This window comes from Anser brachyrhynchus, assembly GCF_964034855.1.
Source record: "Anser brachyrhynchus genome assembly, chromosome: 3".
NCBI classification, from domain to species: Eukaryota; Metazoa; Chordata; class Aves; order Anseriformes; family Anatidae; genus Anser; species Anser brachyrhynchus.
Genome location: NC_137696.1, coordinates 2725494 through 2747088, shown reverse-complemented (window position 1 = coordinate 2747088; position 21595 = coordinate 2725494). Strand labels below are relative to the sequence as shown.

General features: G+C 42.6%; 1 protein-coding gene across 5 annotated transcripts in view; it reads right to left on the bottom strand.

Moving 5' to 3' along the window:
* BFSP1 (beaded filament structural protein 1) overlaps positions 1–21595 on the bottom strand; it is a 75983-nt gene that overhangs the window by 26920 nt on the left and 27468 nt on the right. For all 5 annotated transcript variants that reach the window (XM_080587117.1, XM_080587118.1, XM_080587119.1 and 2 more), the window contains 3 exons: positions 19796–20000; positions 13660–13797; positions 1310–1494 (listed from right to left, as the gene is read on the bottom strand). The gene's annotated coding sequence lies outside the window, so the exon portion shown is untranslated. The remainder of the gene's footprint in view (positions 1–1309; positions 1495–13659; positions 13798–19795; positions 20001–21595) is intronic.

The window sequence follows — 21595 nt, the reverse complement described above, 5'->3', positions numbered from 1 at the left end:
CTGTAGTCCAAAATGAAACTTCAGAGCAGGGTGTGCTAACGAAATGCATCAGGAGCACTGCACAGCAAGGTCTCATTAGACAGCAACTGAGGTTATTTTTCATTTTGAGAACTGATGCTCCAAAGGCCATGTCCGAGTACGTCACGTCGCATGGCTGAAAAGAGCTGCAGTGAAGGCGTTCAAAGCACATCTTCTTTGTGAACATGACCAATGAGGAAGATGAAATGAATCTGGGCCGATCAGCTTTAAAGAAGACTCAAAGGGACATATCTTCAAATATGAAAGAGTCCATTACACTGAAAAAGCAGATTTCTTTTCTTTTTCACATCCACGGTGAATAGGACAAGAAATAATGGGTTTAAACGGTTCAATGTAAGACATGAATGAGTTGTGAGGAAAGTGGCCTAACAGGATGAATAATGAAGTATCGGAATAAAAGCTTGCAAAATCTCAGTCACTGGAGCACTTCAAAGACCAGGCTAAGCAAACCACTCAGGATTGAGGGACATTTTGTTCATCTGATCTTAGGAAGGTTGAGAGTTTACTGATGATCTTCAGGACACTACAAGGGGCTCCTTACCGGCCTGTTAGTGCCCCAGGGCCCTGGCAATGATTTCTGAGGTCTCTCCCTGTCGTATCTGAGAGCTATACCCTTCCATTCCTTAAGGACCTTTATATGCAGTCTATTTGCTTTAGAAATTGTTCTCTGGTGGGCGATTTCCAGTGTGGTGCAACACATCTGAATGCTGACTTGCACCCTGTCCTTTTGATTTTTTTCCCTAGTCGAGTTAAGCAAGGGCACCAAGCCTAGCCCAGTGTATCAACTAACATTAAATATGACTGCTCTCAAAACCAGGACATTTGTCCAACCGACAGGATTTGCAAGTCAGGCAGAATAGCACCTGTTTCCAAGGGAATTCAGAAAAAAAAAAAAAAAAAAAAGTGCCATGTTTCATGTATGAACTCGGAGATCAGGAATATTCATATCCCTGCAGGCAGCACCTTAAAGGTCAGGGCTCAGAGCTGTTAAGCAGCCCTCCACAAAATATGCGATTAGCTACCACCAGAGGGCTGTAGTCCTACAGCAGGAGCAGGCTGCAGGTTGGAGACTCGGTACTGCATGTGCCAGTTCCTGACTTCGGTAACACCAGTGATTCCTGCAGAGAATTTGCTCTGAAACAAGCTGGGATTTGCCCTTATTGCAATAGTAAACATGCTGCAACAAGCTGCTGCTCAAGGAGACCAAACATCAGTGGGGTTGGGATCAGTCCCCTGAGGGTGGTGCATGTGGTGCTATAAAGCTGTGTACCTGCTGCATTGCTGAGGACATGCATTGCCTGAAACGAGCTCAGGAAAACACCCTGAAGTTAACAGCTGCCCTGGGACAAGTCCTTCGCTGAGCTCCCACTGCGAGGTCAGGTCAGCACGAGATCTGCTGCACACACCAGGTGTCTGTCTGTCGTCTTCAGAGGGCTGGACATTAATACGAGGAATCTGATCAAAGAAAACGACACCGATAATTTTCTATGGCAATCATGAACAAAATTAAAACCAGCTGTAAATTTTTGGCCTACTTTCTTTCTGGCAAGTCTGTATTAGCAGAAGTTTCCCAATTCCAGTGTCAGACAGACAAGCTTGACCAAGTAAAGCTATATATATATTTTTTTTCCATCATTTTGGCTGTCAAGCAGAGAAAAACACCACTCTGAAAGATATCCTTTCAATCAAATAAAGGATCAAAGATGAAAATGGGGTAAATTCTCAGGGGTTTTATGTCTTTTTCCCATTTCTTTTTAATCTAACCACATGCTTTTGTTTGTTTCCTTTTCTGAATAATGTACAAAACAGCAAAGGACGATATATCATAAAGCAATGAGGCCTCTGGAAGATGACAGCTGTTTAGACCTCAGACTCCTAAGAAGAAGTCGTACTGAAGAAGGCAAAATAAAGAGAAAAAAAAATTGACCTAATTGCACATAATGTTCCTCCTGGCATTCAGCTTCCCTCATTAGGCCATACTATGTGCCCTCTCCCTGTGCCTTGTTATTTATAATACTGCTGATTTGGAAGAACATAATTTTTTGAAGAAAAATTGATGAAAATCAGAAATACCTATTTTGTCATTGTAGAAATGGCATTTGTTTGTTAGGATTTTGATTCAGAAAACATCAAGTAAAATGCTCTGACGATTTTCTTGGTACTTCAAAACTAAAAATAACTCATTTGAACATTTCTTATCTTTCGGAATGTCTCCCAGAAACTTAGCATTTCAACCCAGAATCTTCCATGCAAACTTAACATTCCCCACATTTCCCTTTCTTTGGGGTTAAAAATAATCAATAGATAATGTTGATGAGGCCAATAATATACTTCACAATGACTGTTTTGCCCTGAAGAATGTGCGATACAAGGGAGATAAAGGATGTGGTGTGCGTGACAAATAAGGGGGCCTCTCCTTCCACCCAGAAAAACAAAACAGAGTAGAAGTCTGAGCTTTCTGATAGGGTGTTTGTTTGATTTCCTATGAAAGAAGAATGAGAAAAGGCAGTTGCATTGAATCTGGACTCCACTTGAGGCAATAAATCTGAATTCTGGTACCAGAACAATAAGAGTAGGAGCCAGAGGAGATAGCTGGGGAATGAATGAAGGAGCAGAACTGGGGAGGGGAGATGAGAAGAGCCTGGAAAGGGGTCAGAAGGAGAAACCTTGGCTGTGGGCTGGTGTGAGACAGCTGTGCGGCGTGGGCAATGCAGTGTTTGGGAAGCGATGAAGACATCACTAACGGTGATGAAGACATCGAGCTCGTTATGTCTCAGAAGTGACGGTGATGGCAAGTCCGGCTTGCCAAAGGGGGTTGGGAGCCTCCAGCAGGCTGGGAAGAGAAGCAGAGGACAGTTTGAATCCCTGCCCCTGCCCTGGGGTGGCTCAGTGTGAGCCCTGTATTCAGACAGGTGGGGGCCTTCAGCCACCTTCACTGAGGAAGAGGAGCGGGACCACAAGCCGCATGCATTCCAGCACAGGCAAATCTGAAAAGCTGTCTCTGATCCTCACAGCTATCAAAATCACCTGCCCCCTGGGTTATGTTGGCATTCGGAGCCAACAAGCCCCTCCTGCCCCAATGGGCCAAAAAAAAGGGGGGGAGGGAGGCCAGGCACTACTCCCTTCCCTCCCCAGGGTATGCACAGCATCTCCTCCCTGCCACTGGCCACAGCAGCCATTCCTCCTTTTTCCTGCCTGGGAAACCATGCTCTGAACCCTGGCAAAAGGGGATTTTTTCCTAATGGTTTCTGTTCAGGGAGGTGTTTGCTTGCCTTACTGCGTTACTGGCAGATGCTTCTTCTCAGCAAGGTCTGGTGTGGAGCTGAATACACAGACCTGAAATGACGCATTACACACTCTCAGCACAGAGAAAACTGAATTCTAAAAACATGTCATTGATTTTTCTTTTTCTCCCTTTGAATATGCAGCAAAGGACTGCTAAAATCCTGCCTTAAGTTTCTGGAAGTGAACAAGACGAGCTAAGATACTTGAATTCTCTCTGGCAGCAAATACGTAACGAAAGGTACCGAGCAGGGCTGATTTCTACAGGATCATGTCTTCTGTGCATCATTACAAAAGCAAACCAGACAGCTTCTAATTCAAAAAGCAATTTTTAAAACCTGTGCTGCCTGTCCGGACAACCACTCAGTCTCACACAGCTATCAAAGGCAGTCCAGCAACAAACTGAAACCTGGAGAGGGAAAAGTAAGCAAAGCAGAGGTTTGTGTCTTGGGGACAGGAGACTGAGAGCCCACTGACTGCAGCAAAATGGATCAAACTAAAGGAAGTTTTTTAAAAAAACACCACTCAAAACAGCAAAACACCAGGCACATGAGTAATGTTTTCTTCTACTATTTCCCTGATTTCTTTTCACTGAAAATGAAAGAAGAAACGTTAGAGCATTGTAATAGATGCAGAAGGACAAATTACGGAATTTTGAGCAAATGAAAGCTGAAAACAAAAGTATTTCCCTTTCTGCTTGTATTGCCTTTCAATCCTGCTTACCACAAATTCCATTAAACAGAAAATGTTATAAAACACTTTGTTAGTTCTCCTTCACTACAAGTTCAGAAAACAAAAGATAATGTCTGTGACTGGAGTAAAAGGCCCAAGTGATATTTTTCCGAAATGAAGCCTCTGCTATTGTTGAAGCAACAATACATCTGTTCTGTGCCACTGACGTTGATGGAAATGGTGCAGCAATCAGCTTGTTATTGTTGCTATGGCATATGACAGATTAGAGGACACGCAAGTATAAATATAGAATGAAATTAATCAGGTTGATGCATATTGGGAAAAAAAAGCACATCAGTTATCACCATAAATCCAAGGTTTTCCATGTGATAAAGCCATTTACAAAGTCTCCTGTTCATCCCTTCTTTGATTTCCTGCAGAGAAGAGAAGTTGGCCATGGATCCAGCATTAACCACTGGCATTCACAAGTAACTAAGTAAAAATATGAGGGTCCTGTTTATTCCCAGCATGTTTCTGACTGGTTCCTGCTGGGGTACAATGATAATCCTTGCTTGACTGGTCTCTGGGTATTTGAAGAGAGCACCTGGGGACAAGGGGTGTTTCCTAGGCTCTCCGGATGTTCCTCCATCCCAACAGGTTATAAGGTCTTTTTTGCAGCTGCATCACTGGGGTATAGCTTTTAAGGAACCCCCAAGCACACAGGTAGAGGATTAAAAGGAAAAGGCCACCCTATGGGTTCACAGCTCCTCACAAAGAAGGCGACAGCAGAAGTAGACCTGAATATGGGGTTTCACCTCCAAACCTCTCACCCTCAGCTGCTCCGTACCGGTCTGTAACACCATCACCGCTCTTCTGCAAGGCAGAGCAGGGGGGCACTTCTGCAACGTAATATTGCACGTGCTTCTGCGGTGTGCAGATATTTGGAGGCGGGGGGGGGAAGAGCCATCATGGCCAGGATCTTCTTGCTTGGTGATTGCTGCCTGCTCACCTCACAAATAAATGGGCACTCTGATTTTATTTTTCCTTTGTCTTAGTACAGCCCGTTATGATCCATCTGCTTTAAGCACCTCGCCATCTCTCTAAAACACACTGCAAAGCCACTGTACTTTGCAAACAAAGCACTTGTTGGAAAACCCCGAAGTAGCACTTACAATGTGAAGTGCATACCTTCGTCTGTCTCTAGCTTCAGCCTAAATGAACAGTACTGGAAATGCCTTTCCAGGGTCACGGTCCTAATTAGCCTTTTAAGCGTTGTGCTGCTTTTCATCGAGGTTGTCCTGTACCCATGCACATGCCTGAGACATTGGAGATTCCCTTGCTAGTACCTTTGGCTGTCTACGAGCCTCCAGTCTCAACTACATCTAAGCACCAGCAGCAGTAAGTGCAGTGCCAATCTGAGGCAGCTGTCAGTTGGATCACGCTTCCAAAATGAACTCAGTCAGGATCAGGAAAAACCCTCTCAGCAGTGAAAAACACCACAGTTTTCCTTCCTTCTTGGGGTCCTCCAGAGAGAGGGGGGGCAAAAGTAAAAAACAAAATTCTGTTTCTTTAAGAAAAGAAGAAAAAAAAGAGAAAAAATCTCTTCCCTACAGGGTCAGAGATGTGAGTAAATACAGACTATCAGAACACAAGTATTTCTCTAATTGGGTTTATCAAGGTGCCTGTCACACTGTGAAAACACACTCATATCGCTGCTCTAGCGTTGAGAAAAATAATTACTTGTTTCCCTGATTAGACTTAACTGCGTGTCGCTCTGTGAATACTTGCTAATCGTAAATCTTCCAGAATGTAAAAAATGCCCAATATGTTAAAACAGAAACTTTTTGTGTCATAACAAATCATCCAGCTTGAGACTACAAACACAAACACAGAACATTGTCTGCTGCCTGCCTATATCAAGTTAATAAGGTGCAGGGAGAGGCTCAAAAAGCTATTATCTTCCAAGAAGGCTGCTACTGATTTCAGCACAAAATGGACCAAATCATTATGCAAATAAATCCTCGGGTCAATTTAAAGCGTTTTGCAGCTGCTGAGGGACCGGTTGCCTCTTGAATTAATGCGAGAGGCACGAGCACTGGTTCTGAGCTAGAGCTAGGCCATGATCTTCAGTCCTCTGGGGGTGGCGGAGAAAAAAAGGCAAAAATGTCAAGATCCTGCAGGTTGAATTAAATACATGACACAGAGCATACTAGGGGAGCAGGGGAGCAATGCAGAGGTGTCTGGCAAGGGGAGGTCCTGTTTCAGAGGAGCCTCGCTGCCCTGCCTGCCCTCACCACTACCAACGCTCACCCCAGCAGACGTGCTGAACTTGGAGGCGCCATCACATGAAGTAATGCTCCTAACGCCACCTGTCTTCGCTTTCCAAAGCATGAAAAATGTCACTTGGCCTTCACTGCAGCATTAGTCAATGGCCTCCCGCGCTGACAATGTGTTTTTCGTGGAGCAAAGTCTGTGCTACGAACAGCCCACATGAAAGAACTGCACCCTGATCTATGCTGGAATCGATCAGAGTCCAGCACCTGACAAAAGGAAACTGGTTATAATTTACTCCAAATTCATCGTATCAGCATTCAGAGAAACGTTTCCTAATCACTAGAGACAAATTCTCCACCACAGCCATGCAGAATTACTCTGGGTTCACTGCCAGATCCTACAAACCTTCTTATTTTGCAATCCCCTAACACAAATAGAGGACATGGTTGTTACTGTGCAACCTTCTGTGAGATTTAAAGGAGCTGTGTTAGGGACAGAGAGGTCCCCAGTGTCAGCTGAAAGACAGGACTCCAAGCATTGTGTACTTCTGGATTAAATTCCATTTTCTTGATGGCGCCACAAATTCTCCCTGCTGTCTGGGGAGCTCTCAGGTCTTCTCCTGTTGTAGTCCTCGGCTGTGGCTACCCGTGGAAGGATCTGGCTGGGCTGGGGTTTGCAGACACCAGTGCTGCTCCTCCCGCTGACGCCAGGTCCCAGCTGTCGCTGTCGTACCCGCTGTCCTTGGGAGCGGGAGGGGCGCGCTTCATGTCACTTGTTATCTGCCTTTCCCTCATCTTCCAGCTCCTGCTGTGCATCTGAACAGACTGCTCCCAAGTTACATATTCCCAGTTGTCTTGAGGTGTCTGTACCAATTTATCCTTTTCGCATAACGTATTTTTAGCATATCCCCACCACCTCATCCGTGCGCTCTCTGCTCTAGGATGGCACAATTTGTTTTGATCCTATCGTTTGCTTTCAGAAACTCAATCTCTTTCTAGCTCAGGGCTGGACTTGCTGCTTTTATTCGCAGCCTTCCACGTGTAGTTTTGCTGCATTTGCTTGATCAACCTTGCTACTGTCACCCCCACAGCAATGCTGTACATTCCCACAACTCCCTGACCCACAACCCATAACTCCATTTGCTGAATTCTGTTCCTTTTCACTCTCAATGTTACTACTGGTTTTGCAGGTACAAGCCATTTTATGTAAAAAATGAATTCATGCCATAAAATAATTTATATAGAAGTATGGCTACAATCTTTTGAGAGAACGCCATTTATTAGCTTTTTGTTTGTTTTACTGTAAATTCATGAATTATTAGGAATCAGGCACTGTTGCACACTCTTCCTTACAATGTCCCATGTAATTCATTAAACAGCTTCATTGAAATTTCCCAAACTAACTGGGATTGGTTTGAACTGAACTGCTCCACTCCATAATCTGGTTCCTTCTACCATTGCAAAGTGTTTTTTCATTCTGTCTGGAAACTAGGAAAGCACCAAGACTTCAGATCAATTTTACACAAGATGAATATAAATCACAGAATAGATATTAGTGGGAGTAGCAGTGACATCGTCTGTGATCCATCTCCAACGTTTCTGGCACTATTAAAAGGTTTTGCAAAAACAAAACTGGAATACAATTTTTCCTTGGCTTTTATCTAGATGAAATTCCAACAGCAATTAAAGATTAGTAGCTGAAATATTCTTCCATAGCGTTTCTCACGTAAACGTCTTGCAGTTCTGAGAGTAGATTTCAGATTTCTGAGTGCTATGAAGGGGAAATGCCAGAATCAAAACCTGTAAGGAAGCCAGGTTCCACCATACACCATAGCCAGTTACACCCTTCAGGATAGACACACACTGTTTTCCAGTATAGTAAGTTTGTTTATAAAAAGAAGCATGTCCCATGAACTCAGAGAGCACTTATTTCCCAGTCACTTCCTGACCTTCAAGCAGGGACCAAGCATTCTCCTACAGAAATATTACTGAACTACTGAGTCACTAAGTAATGAACTCCAATTTTCATATATAATTGATAGATTGGACTTTTTTTTCTTTGAGTGGTTTGAGCTCAGCATCCAGCACTTCAGGCAAAATTTTATTGGAGTGGAGGCTGTGTATTCACCAAAGGCATTGAATTTTGAAAGAAGTGATTTTAATGCTGTTTCCTGCAGTCACATAAATGTTGGCCTTCACTGTGGATGTTTCCTGTTTCAATAAAGTATATTTATCTCCTCCCTGTGAAAGGTTTGTGCAGGGCTGGAGCATCGCAATTATTCTAAATGGCATCTTGAGGCATGTTTATAACAAACTCCACAGTATGTCTTTTCATTTTAAACGGCTTACAAATGTTAAAAACCTGACATAACAGAATAGCAAAAGAAATTACTCTAAATTATTTACTGCAGTTGTGCACCTAAAGTCAGTTGCCCACAGCTATGTTTAACTGTCAATTTGCGTCCAGATAGCTCCAAGGTAATGTCATAAAATGTAAATGTGCCTAGCTCCAGGATGGCAAAAATGGGCCCGAACATACACGGAGATTTCATATGTACTGTCCCAGTTTGCTCTCCTGGGTTTGGCAGAACGCAATAATATTTTACCACGGAAGGAATAAAATAAAGGAACAAAACAGGGACTGTGTTTAGCAATAACAGTGTAGCCGCCGGTACCCCCAGTTCCTGGAAGAAGTCATCTGTGTGAACATTGCACAAAGCCATGTTCCTGCTTGGTTCCCGCTCGATGTTTTGGGTCACCACTGCGTGGGCATCAGCTGCCAGCCTGACCCTGCTCTGTCCAGCTTCTCAGCAGGAAAAATTGCAGGCTCCCCTTCCTGTTTTTTGTTTAAATTGTGGGTAAATACACCCCGCCGGGCACTTTTTGAGCTGTAGGCTTGTTTTCTGTTAGAATTACCTAAGGCTAAAGTGAAAGTAGTGCTAGCATAGAGCAGCTCTATTGACACTAGAATTGATTCCAGCACAGCGGTTCTTAAGACTGAAAATTGGGAAAAGGAAAGCCTGTGTGTGCAAAATCTCTCTCTGCTTTTAACAGGAGTGAGGTTTCCTGCTCTCTACCAGAGAATGAGGTAAAAACAAAAAGTGCCAAACTTTGTCTGGTGGGATGATTTTCTGTAAAGATAAAGGACAAAGGAAAAAATTCTGCTCATATAAAAGAGTATATTATTTTACATGCAGAAGAATAATATAAATTTATACATCAATATGTGGAATCTTTCCTATTTTGCAGCTGTTCCCCTATGCTTTGTGGAAGAGCTGGTGCCCTTTTGATTAAGCCTGCAGCAAAAAGGCCTGCAAGTGACATGAGATGTAGTTTTTTGATTTTCCTGCTCCAAGTATCCAAAGGAGAGGGTTGTACTGAAAGCCACTGCCAGTCACGCTTTATAGCATGAGACCAAACTGTTTTGCACATGTTGGCATCCAAATCATGGTGAATACAGTGTTGGAGGGCTGTGTAAGGCAGGAAGAGGTGAATCGGGTGCAGTTACATCCTACTGTCATTTGGGAGCGACCCGTCCCTCAGGCTATCCCCTGCCCTTGCGAAAAGCAGGATTGTTCTGCATTCAATCCCTTGTAACAATTGCTGAATTTCGTTATTCCCTCCACCGTGCCCTGTCCAGTGTGCACAGAACAGCATGATGTTTCACGTAATTGCAGTCTTTTTCTGTTCCCCCTCTACTTAGACCAGAGTCTGATGCACTTGAAATGAGCAGCACGCCCACACCAGCAGATTGTATTTTCCTTACTCTTGATTTATTAGCTGCTCCTGAAGCAGGGCTCAATCAAATCAAGCCAGAGTCACTCTGCATGCAAACACATAGTAATTCCTGCAAATACAGTGTTACTGATGGCACAACCATCTACAAGGCATCTTTGATCACAAACACCCTTTTATGGCTAGCGTTGTTCACAGTAACATATTCAGATTTAAGTGTCTCTGGGTCACAAAGATTATTAAAAAAAAAAAAAGCATACTTCCACAGCTGCCCTTTGACTATCTCAAAACCATGTATTCATCATACTTCCCTCTTCTTATCAGTTACAAAGTCTAGATTAAACTTCTTTGAGGCCATGCCTGTAGTTTTAGTGCCCACCAACTTTGAATAAACAGCTTTAGTCTTAGTTACTGTGTCTTTTATCACTAGTCTATGCTGCATTTGTTTATCAGTTCACCTGTTGCTTATTATTCCCTTTGAACTTACATGGACCATCATCAGATAGCAGGTGTGCTCACATCTTTCCACATACCTTACAAAAGGGAGAGAAGTGTCTCAGTGGCAAGGAGAAAAAGCAGCTTGCTCTTCAATACTTGGAGGGATTTGCAATGCTGAAGATGAATCCCAGGTGACTTCTGCTTTTTAGTCCTCATCAACTCCAGGACAATAAGCACACGAGCCTGCCTGGCCCTAGCTGGTAAATAGCCCTGGCAGGTATTGGATTTTATTCACATTTGATCAGCTTTTTGGCTACCATTGAGTTCCCCTCAAGGATTTAGGCACAAGTTATGTGCAAGTTGTGTGTGAGAAAATGCTTCTTGTGGCTTTCTGTAAAAAGAAAACTATACTTCCATTTAAGTCTTCCCTTTTTGGCAGTGTCTGTTTGGTATCACAAGCATCTCCCTATTGATACCACTATTTTTTAAGTAGTAACCTTTTGGTGCTTTGCTGCCTCAGGTGGAATGGAAGTGAGGTTTTGTTATTTGATTTTTTTCCTGGAACTGTGTTTTCCAAGGCTGCTCACACCCTCACAAATCAGGAAAGGACAGAAAAACAAAAGGTGCTACAGAGAATAGATCCGGAGCTTGCCTTTGAGGGCATACCACGAGGGCAGCCTCAGGCAGCTCTTCTACCAATTACCATGCTAATACAACGATTCCTTTCCAAGAACAAACAAACCCCAAATCACAACAAATTAAACCTTCTGAAAACAAATAACACTGTCAACAATAAATAACCTTTGGTACCAAAAATTAGGAATTGTAAGCTAGTAAACACCTCATTTAGTGTTTCCTTTTCTCCTGCAGCTATCAATGGGGACCTTATATGATGATTTCAGAAGTCAAAATTTTTTCCCCATCTTTTTCAAATTAAAGAAAAAGGACACTGATTGCACCACTGATTTTGAAAAAAAGAATATATAGATAGAAATATTCTATGACATACTAACTTTGTGCAGTGAAATTGCACAAATAGCAATGGTCCAATATACATGATAACTTATGTCATCTACATTTATTTTTGTTGTAAAAAAAAAACAGTATTTTTGCCTATATATTCTTTTCTTTTAGAAGTGAACTCTTTGCTACAAAGTCCAAGAGTTGGCCCTCTTACAATAGCATAATTCAGATCTCCGCTGCTTTAAATCAACACACAGAGTTGCATTTCTACTCCAGTGTCTGCTTGCTGAAATGGCTGAACATATTGTAATTGGAACAGCCATTGCAATCAGACTCTCATGAAGCACAAAGGTGTTACCATGACTCCAAACTTCATTAACAAAGCCAATACACATAGGTTTCTCAGAAACATCATTCCTCCCCAATCTTTTCACACATAACTTGATTTGTTCCAAGTACACGTTCCTTTATCAACCAGGCCTTTATTTCTGTTTCCTTAACTTCAGACAGCTATCTAAAATGCAGATGATTGAAGGATGGTTGGTTTTTTTCATCCCCTAGAATGATGTACCTTGTTATTAGCAGCAATACTGCCTCTTGTTTTTTATTTTTATTTAAATAAAAAGTTAGAAATGTCAGTTCTTCAAGCACACTCTCTGGTTAATTAGGTTTTTCTGGTGGTGATTCTGCTCAAAGTTCTCATTTGGAATGTAAATCTGAACATGTTTCTCTAGCCCTATTAAGGACAAAATTTAGAACAAAGTTGCAGGGATGGACTGAAAAAAAAAGTGTAAAAAGAAAGGCAGAGATCCTACATTTAGTTTGTAATAGTCATCTGCCCAAGTGTGAGATGAGGAGCAATTAGGTAGCTGACAGTTTTGCAGAAAAAGATTGATAGTAATAACAGGGTTGATAAGTTCAGTGGGAGCCAGCAGTATCCTCCCATTTGTAACTGAGATAAGCATCAGACTGGGACATGATACATGAGAGTTGGATGTTCGGAGCAGTAAGGGGCAACCAATAACAATTTGCACATATGAAATGGAGGTCTGTAGAGAAGATGAATAATCCGATCTGTGTCCTCTCTGGAAAAATATGCAGTGACCCCATAACACGGGTGGGAAATTCACACATTCACTTGAAATGCAAGAAGCTTATTGCCTGGCTTGACATGCCTCTCATGTGATGGATGTCTCCATTTTGATGAACGGCATCTGGATGGACGTGTCATTACAAGAAGACATATTTCAAACAAACTCATGTCTGGGCTTTGCTTCCTTTATTACCTAGCAGTGGAGAGAGATTAGAATATTCTTCTTTCTTTCAATACAGAAGAGGGGACTTAAAATGGAGTAATAAGTGCTATTGCATCCTTTCTGTCAAGTGAAGATTGAGAGAGGAATTCAGAAATAAATTATACGGAAAAAAAAAGTATCTGGATGATAATAAGAAGAGAAACAAAGTCAAGCTTCTAGAAAAGTAAAATGTCACAACTTGGCAGGAGCTAGTTAATAAAACCTGCAGAAAAAAATGAAAAACAAAACAAATCAACAATAAAAAAGCTGCCTCCTGACAATACAGCAGATAAGAATGATGAACTGCTGGGCAAAAAACATACAAGAAATCCTCCAGGAAATAACTTCATCTTCAAGACACTTTCAAACAGATGCAGTGATGACAGAAAAGCAAGTAGGAAGATACTGAAAAGCTGCGAGTAATTTGACACTATCATGCAGTGAAGAAAATACTGACTGTATTTAAGGAGGATATTCCTATCCAAAACGGAGCCAGATCTGGTGGCTGATCTGGGATTTGGCATCTGCCTCCCTCCCTTCTCCTCCAGGCCTTCAACGTGGATCATTTTCACTGCCCCCCCCCCCCACCCGCCCCCCAACACTCTCAAAGTAATTATTCCTCTTCCCAGAATATCCTCCAGCCTGTCAGTATTTCCCTGGTAATTAAATAGTCAGAAATAGTTGTTGTTTGCAGGGAGACTGCTGCACATAGAGGGACTTGGGACAATTTGTGATCCATGCAGGAAGCCACCATTGAAACAGCCCTCTGTTCCCTCCCACTTTTTTTGTCTGCCGCAAGGCATTTTTATTTGATTTACCTGGGTTTTATATTTATGAAAAAGAACCAGATTTGCTTCTCAGCATCTCCCGCTCCCTTCTGCTCAATAATAAGATCTGTAAATCTGCACCTACTGTTTTCTGCAACTTCCCAGGTCTTACTCCTTTCTTTTGTTTCCACCCACCTCCTCCACAGAGTGTGTGAAGCTGATCTTATCTTCTGCCACTCCTTCCCTCCTTCAGGATGAACTTTTCCATTTGTAGCAGTAGGTGCACTGTAAGATCTCCAGGCAGTTTCACCCCACTTTTTCTCATCTTGTTTGCTAGGAAAGGTGTTAAAAAGAACAAGAGATATTACCCTTTTCCACAGCATCTCTCTGGAGATGTTTTAGCTCAGCTCAGATCTGACATTTGTCATCCTTCGCTGAGTCTTTCAGCCATTAACCAATACATCAGAACAAGCTCCTGTGTCAGTCAACGTGAATAGTTCATGAGCTCCTGCATAAAATAATTCACTGAAATTCAGTTATAAGTAGCTCAGGTACAAATACTTCCTATCAAAGGTGTCCAATAATTCATACAAACGGACCTCACTTTTACCTATTTATAACTTTACCAAAAATTTAAACTCTGAGGTTAATACTTGTTACTTTGTCTTTCCTTCTAATCAAGTTTTGTTACATTTCTTAACCTCCATTCCCACCCACTTTAGACTGAGGCTGACATTATTTAGCCTTTCATGTTTGACTTTACAATACCATACTTTTCCTAATGCTCCATTGCACTGGTCTCCACCTGAATAACACCCTGGGTGTTTCGTGATGGATTATTTCAACATAAGAATTTACTACAGCTGTGAAGGATGCTGGAGGGACCGTGGGGTTAGGAGAGCAACGAACTGGTGCAAAACGACAGCGGTAGCTCCAAGTTCAGGGTTGTCTGAGATACTGGAAATACTATGCTTCATTGTGCAATAGATGTGAAAACACTGATGCATAACTGTTAAGATTTCTGCTTGAGATCATCTTCAGTGAAAAATTTTTGATGTTGTAGTTCCTTTACTCGCCATTTTTTTTTTGGGGGGGGGTGGGGGCAGAACATGCAGTAGTTTTGGTACTACAGCATAAAAGAAGATAACCGGCAGAACAAAAGGTGCCATTCATTGCATATGTAGCTAACAAATAAAAGCATTTATGTCCAATACTAGTCTGAGATGTGATAAAGTTAAAAGTGTGCTGTTTGCTTCTTTCATTTGCAAGATCTATTAATGCTATTCATTAAGGCTGTGGTTCATTAAGAAGCCCAAAGAACTGAGATCCAATTCACTTGGAATTTTATGTATTTCATAATTGCTTCCCCTACCTTTAGTCATCTCTCCACAAAACCAATGAGATCCTGCAGTGCCTGGGCTAGAAGAACAGAACTCTTAACTGAATTCCAGTTTTAAGATCTGAAACACTTCTAATTCTGCATTATGCTGAAATACGTAACTGCCTCCACTATCTTAATATACGCCTCGGACAGGACTGCAAGCAACACATTTACTTCACTGTCCAAATTATTGGGAGAACAATAACAAGATATTAGGGAATATTAAATATCAGTAAGAATTTAGAAATAAATCTGCAGTTTCACAACTTGCCACTGAGGTGCAAGAAAATCCACAACTTCTGTTTCAACTTCTTTCTGTGACTTCACATTAACAATCCCATTCTTCATCATTCACTAGAGGAGATATAACCACCAGAGACACCAGAAGAATAGCTAATTCCATCTCTGCCTTGTGTAATAAATTGCCCTGGCTCACAGTTGAGTGCCCTCCACCTCCAGTTTGATTAACAGTGTCACAACCAGGTATCCAGGAGCCATAGCTTTCATAATTGCATTACAATTCATTATAGCTTTAATTCTATACACAGAGGAAAAGCTAAGCTGGACTGATACCTTCTCAGTCATAACTTTTGCCATCAACAGATTTTGAAGTGTTCAAGGACACCATGAGCTTTCAACTTGGCTATCACAAAAAAACAAACAAACAAAAAAAAAAAAACCCAAACAAACACTGAGAGGCCCCCCAGCCTGTAAACCTTCAGAGCTCTTTATTCTGTGTAATGCAAAAAAAAAAAAAAAAAAAAAAAAAGGTTTCAAACAACAAAATTAATTTTGCTCTAGTTTTTAGCTCAGGACAGAGCTCCACACAGCAAATTTCACCCCAAATACTTCAAGCTTGGCTTATAAGCAGGTCCAATTAGAGAATTCTAACAAGAAATATTCAGCAACTTTAACAACAGAGATCTAACTTGTCAAACGGTAGGAAAAATATTCTGTATTGAGTTACCAGCCTCTACTTTCCCTTTTATTGGCTTCCTCTTCTGTTAAGAAGTTCACCATATTTGAGTTTTCTGTCTGAAACATAAACACCAACAAATGCCCCCAAACTGTCAAATCAGCTACTGGTTCCTTGTTCTTTTCTGCTAAAGAGTTGCTGTTATCTTTGATACCAGACTTTCTCAAAAAGCATCTGTCAAAGAATGAATGGCGCTGAGTTTTTATCAGTACATTCCCTGGACGTTCATGTTCTAGCATCTGTGCCTGCCAACCTCATGGTTTATCCAGCTCTCTCCACTATAGGAGCCAGAGCACCGCAGCTGAAAGCTTCTTGTGAGGAGCAGGACAGGACATGAAGAGAAGTAGCTAAAGCCTTTTGAAGCAGCCTTCTTGAATGATGACAGTCACATGGCAGAGCAGCATGTTAAGTCCTCATATTAAAGCCCACTTGTGTGCATATACCTGCACCCCAGCACGCCATCCCTACCTCCAGCTCTTACAGCAATACTGGGATCATGGGATCAGCCCCCAGGGGGAGTGTTCAGCAGACTGCTGCCAACACTTGGATTTCCAGATGCAGGGCTAGGCTGAAAAACACTTTTAAGGCATTGAACACCTAACGATGACAGAAGCCAGCAGGCACTCAGCACTTCTGAAAACCTGGGTTGCTAATTACTGCGCCAAAAGCCTAACAGCAGATGTCCACCCACTGAGCAGCTACACTGCTGCTGTCTTGTGCATTTCCACAGCACCAATCTATGCCTGTGCTCAGCTAAAGCACCGTGATCACACCAAGTGGTCACTGAGGCCCACCCTCAGCTACAAAAGTATTTGCACGCTGACTTCAGAGAGCCTGGGTGATTTTTTTCCCCTGCTTTTGGTTTGTCAAATATCCGATTGGGACAAGAGCTGCAGAAAGCACTTGCTTTCACTCCTCCCTATCTCCCTGTGTAAACTCTCTCTTGGTCTGCTGTCTGCTTCGTGTTTATTACAGCAATATTAACAGCCACAAACCTTCAGTTTTGGCCAGTAACAGGTCTGCAAACACTGATGGTTTCCAAAAGCTCAGTATTTTAAATTACCTTGTGTACAGTCTGTTTCTTCTACTGCCAAGAAACCAGCAGGAAGCTTTGCAGCACTGTACTCCTTAGAAAGAGTGTGGTGCGGAGTGAATTATTAACACTCAAAAGGCACTCATTATGTGGACAGACACGTACATAATGACAAGCAATATTTGGGCAAACATGTGGTGACTGACTCCACACCGAAGCAAAGCGTGAGAGCAGCTGCTCAAAGGCATGCCCATGTAAAGAGGGTCTCCAGGTGCAACAGGTTGGGCTCATGCTCATTGTGTCCTCCTGCAGGAGGAGGAGACCTGCATGTCTGAAATAACACGCTTCCCCAGTGACATGTGAGGTTGCTTTAAGCCTCGTGTCTCCCAGTGCTACTGGTAACACGAGACGTTGCTCTGACACCCAGCTAATCTCATGCATTGCTCGCTGCTGTGCAAAAGCAATCAGTGCGTGGTAGACAGTGTTTTACATAGAGCCTAACACCCGGGTTTGCTGTTCCTGTCCAAGGTGTGAAACAAAGCTTGCCATCAGCAGTGGCACTGGCAAACAAAAACATTCCTAAATGATGCATTTCGGTGCGTGCGCAGGGCCAGTACAGCCTTATTCATGTTTCATGACGACTCCACTCACGCTGTCGGAACAGATTTGTGCTCTTTGTTTTAATGTTTCCGGACACCAGTCCCACCATTGGAACAACAACTTGCAGAATTAATTCTCCAGTTGTGTGGCTGGCTGGCACCAGCAAGGTCGTAACTCTTCACTTAGCAGATGTTACTTTACATTAGGCAGTTGTCAGATATCACAATTATTTTTTTCCTGACAGCACTATTCCTATTAGTTTATGTGGCCTCTGCAGAGGGGTCTGTCCCCATTTATATTCACGTCTGTATGAAGCACTTGTAAGCAAAAATTTGCATTTAGTTTACTTTTAGCTGAACCCAGTTTTCACAAAGTTCATTAATGCAGTAACTACAGCACTGTCTCGAGCCACTCAGACACCTTACAGATGTTGCCCACTAAATAAAGTGTGACTGCAGGGTCATTTATTTCTTCGATTAAGCACAGGAAAAAAAAAAATCGCTTTGACTTAGCCTTCCAAATGCCTTTGTTTTTAATTCTGCTCCAGGGTCTATAATTGTGTGCCTCGTAGGGGATGCCACCTTCTTCCCCTGCTTTCTTTGCTCGGGTGCCACCTTTACTTTGTGGTTTTGCCTGCTGCTTTTGCCAGGACAGCAGCCACACAAAGACCGTGCTCCACTACCCCAGGAAAAAGAAATGCATCTCCATTGGAAAATTTTCAGCTTCTCTAAGAAAAATTTGGGAATGTTTTTCACATTACTTTCTGTACCTCTTTCTCATTGCTACGAACAAACTACTTCATTTGAGTCTTCATATTGGCATAAAAGCACAACTCAGAAAACAGTCAAGCTGAACTGCAGTGTTAAGAAGTAAACTAGGAAGTTATTGTTACACCAATAGCTTTGTCTTCAAATCAGCTCTGGAAGGTGGTGAGAGAAGAGAGAACAGTGGGAGTTTGTGCTTACTAGACTCTCTTTCTTATCCAAACTGCATTACCAACAAATGAGCTTAGATCTGCTTCTTTTTACTTTCCTTGAATTTTGCCATTGCATGAGAACCTCATACCAGAGCTGCAGTAACTATGATTAACCCATCGTTAATTACTACAGCATTTCAACCCTACTCTGCATGTGCTCAGCCCACTATGGTCAGCCACAGACCTCTGATGCTCAGCAATCAGACTCCTGCCAGACATACTGGAGAAGAACATCACCGTTGCATGTCTGGATGTGGTAAGGTAGTCCGTAATTATGGATGGTAATCAAGAAAAACCACAGCAGACTTGGCATTAGGGAATAATTCAGCACCCAAGAGCCCAATGAAGAAAATAACTTATCCTCATCATGTTGCAACTGCTTCTTTTGCCATCTTTGTCCTTCATTTCCAGGGTTGTTATCAGGATATGAGTTTTACTTTTGTAAATGCCCATCATTAATTCATTTATCCAAGCACTGCAGATTATTACTTTCGGATCCCCAGACTTCGAATCTCCAGCTTTAGCCCCTGGAAGACCAAGCATATGGTTTTTGCTGTTTTTTTTAAGGGGCGGGAGTATTTCCCTCCCCCCTTAAAACAAGAGTATGTTTGGTTTCAATATAATATATGATGCACATTGATCTATCAAAGTGAATGAATGACTTGACTTCACCTTAACTCTCAGTTCGGAGCAGGGTCTCTCTGTTACAGATGGGAAAAATAAGGCAGGGTAGAGAAATCTGCTACAACATACACACGCCCTTAAAAAAAAAAGCCAAACACCCACACACAACACAAAAAAAAACACCTCACCACTCTCTGCTCTTTATACACCATAGTCACAAAAGGACCTCTGGAAACTGCACAGACTGTCCTATTTCCCTTAATTAAAGTTAGAGCACATTCTTTCAATGAAATGAGACTAATTAGGGCTTATCAGTGGACTATCACTAAAACCCTGCGCTGCTGTAGCTGAGCTGCCTGCCACACACCACACAGGGTAACAATGTGGTTACCCAGTTAACTGGATATTAATGCAGTGTGCATTGCCATGGGATTCCAGATGTTACCAGAAGATAACAGCTCACAATTCACCAGCAACCAATTTATGCAATTTTCTTTGATGCACCTTATTAAACGCCTACAAGGCAGTCAGATGAGTTACCAGAAAGAGGAGATTAGCCCCACCAGGTTCACGTCCTTGTTCTTCACAAGGTTTTACTGCTATGACAGATGAGTTACCACCAGGCTGAAAGAAAAGCTTTGTGCTGAAATGCACTAAACCTGAGCAGGAAGGGAGGAAAAAAAAAAAACAACAGCTCTATCCCCAGAACAAAGCCCTTTGACAAGCATTAAAGAGACTTACACCATTGGCTTGGCTGAGGTCCATCTAGCAGACAGAGGTGGTGAAGCATCAGCCCAACAGCTCTGAGAAGGTTCTAGATGCCCAGAGCTGATCTCAATTAGAGCCAGCAGGTGTGGCTGAGCCCCAGGTGAGGCTGTTCAGGATAACGTAGCTGTCAGTGCCCTCAGGGTCCTGGCTTGCTGCTGCAGTTGCAGGTCCAGGAAGTCTGTAAGAAAGCAAGCAGAGGCATGGACTGATGGCAGAAACTCAGTGGCAAAGGGCTGTGAGCTGAGCCTGCTGTTAGGGAGAAGCAAACTGTGCTCCAGTGGCAAAAAGGCTGGTGTTTTGGGGGGCTTTGCCTTAAAGCTGGACCTAGGAGGCAGGTCTGTTACTTTTATTTGTATTTGGCCAGACTAACTCTGAGAAGTGCCTCTCCAGAGCTCCAGCTGGCATCAATAACTGCTTGGGCTCAGGAAAGCTTCCGACTCGTATAAGGCCTCTGCTCAAAAGTTGCAGCTCCTTGTAGATGTACAAAGCGTTCTGGATGTTGGAAAGCAAAACTGCTTTTTAATTATTAAAATTCATCAACGTTCATCACCCAATCTTCACAAACTTCACTTACCTCAACAAAAAATTCCCCTCACCAAATCAACATATCATCACACCGCCAAAAAGGTGAAAAATTTACAAAGTAAGTTGTACAAACCAAGATTCCTATCTAGCTTACAAGAGACAGAAACTCTTACAGGATGTCTCCCATCGAGCTTCCCATCTGGGCAATGCTGAGCCTTAGGTATTACGTCAGCCATCTTGCTTCTGAAGGTAAGAAGTCATTTTGAAGAGAAGTCATTTTGGTAGGGAAGTCACTCCACAGTGAGGTAGCTGTGGTGACCTAGCACACTGCCTTTGCAGCGGCCCTTTCACATAAACCTGTCTTTAAGCATCTCTTGCTTTGAGGGATGAGGAGAGGGAAGGGAAAACTCACCCAGGGTTAATTCCATATATCATATAAAGAGGTGAAGGAGAGACAACTGACAGACAGCCAATATTCTTTAGCTGCAAAAGGAGAATGTCGAAAGCACAGAAGTAGTATTTTGTCTCTGGCAATCCCTTGATTAAAGTAACCTTTTCTTTTATCTACCTGACTCAAATAACTTGCTCTGAGTGCTACTGTGTTTGACCCCACTCTGTGGGGATTGCCCTGTTCCTGACACACTGAAGATCACACATGCTGTTCGTGAGTTTTGCTAGAGCACTGTGTGCCTAAATACTTGAGCAGTGACATACGCTTTGCATGCCACAACAGACACTGAGCCTTAGACAGGGACTAGCCCTGGCCTGCAGGCAGAATAACCCAAGCTGCCTTTTTGCATGGCAATTTCCCATAACTGTTTTAGGAGAACGAATATAAAAGGAAGAGATGGGCATCAGGGCCACCTCCTGCCCAGGTTAGCAGCTCCTGGCTGGAGTGGACAGGGAGTAAGCAGCGCCCAGCAGGGTTTGTTTCAGGCACTCGTGCCATAGTACTACAAATAACTACTTTAATACTGTGGTAGATTAAATATCTATATATATCTTCGACCTTGCGAAGAGATTACATTAACAAAAATAGCAAATAAGCCATCTTCTGCTACACGTTTCTACAATGCACTGATGCAGCACCTAACCCAAACCAAATCCTACAAAACCTCCAACTCCATCTGTTTCCTTCCATCCTCTCCTCTGGGCTTGGCTCCAGCATGGTTTTGATCTGTTTGCTCAGTCCCCTTTCCCTCTCACCTGCCACAGCAGGAGCAGTAGGGCAGGCCTAACTAGTCCCAC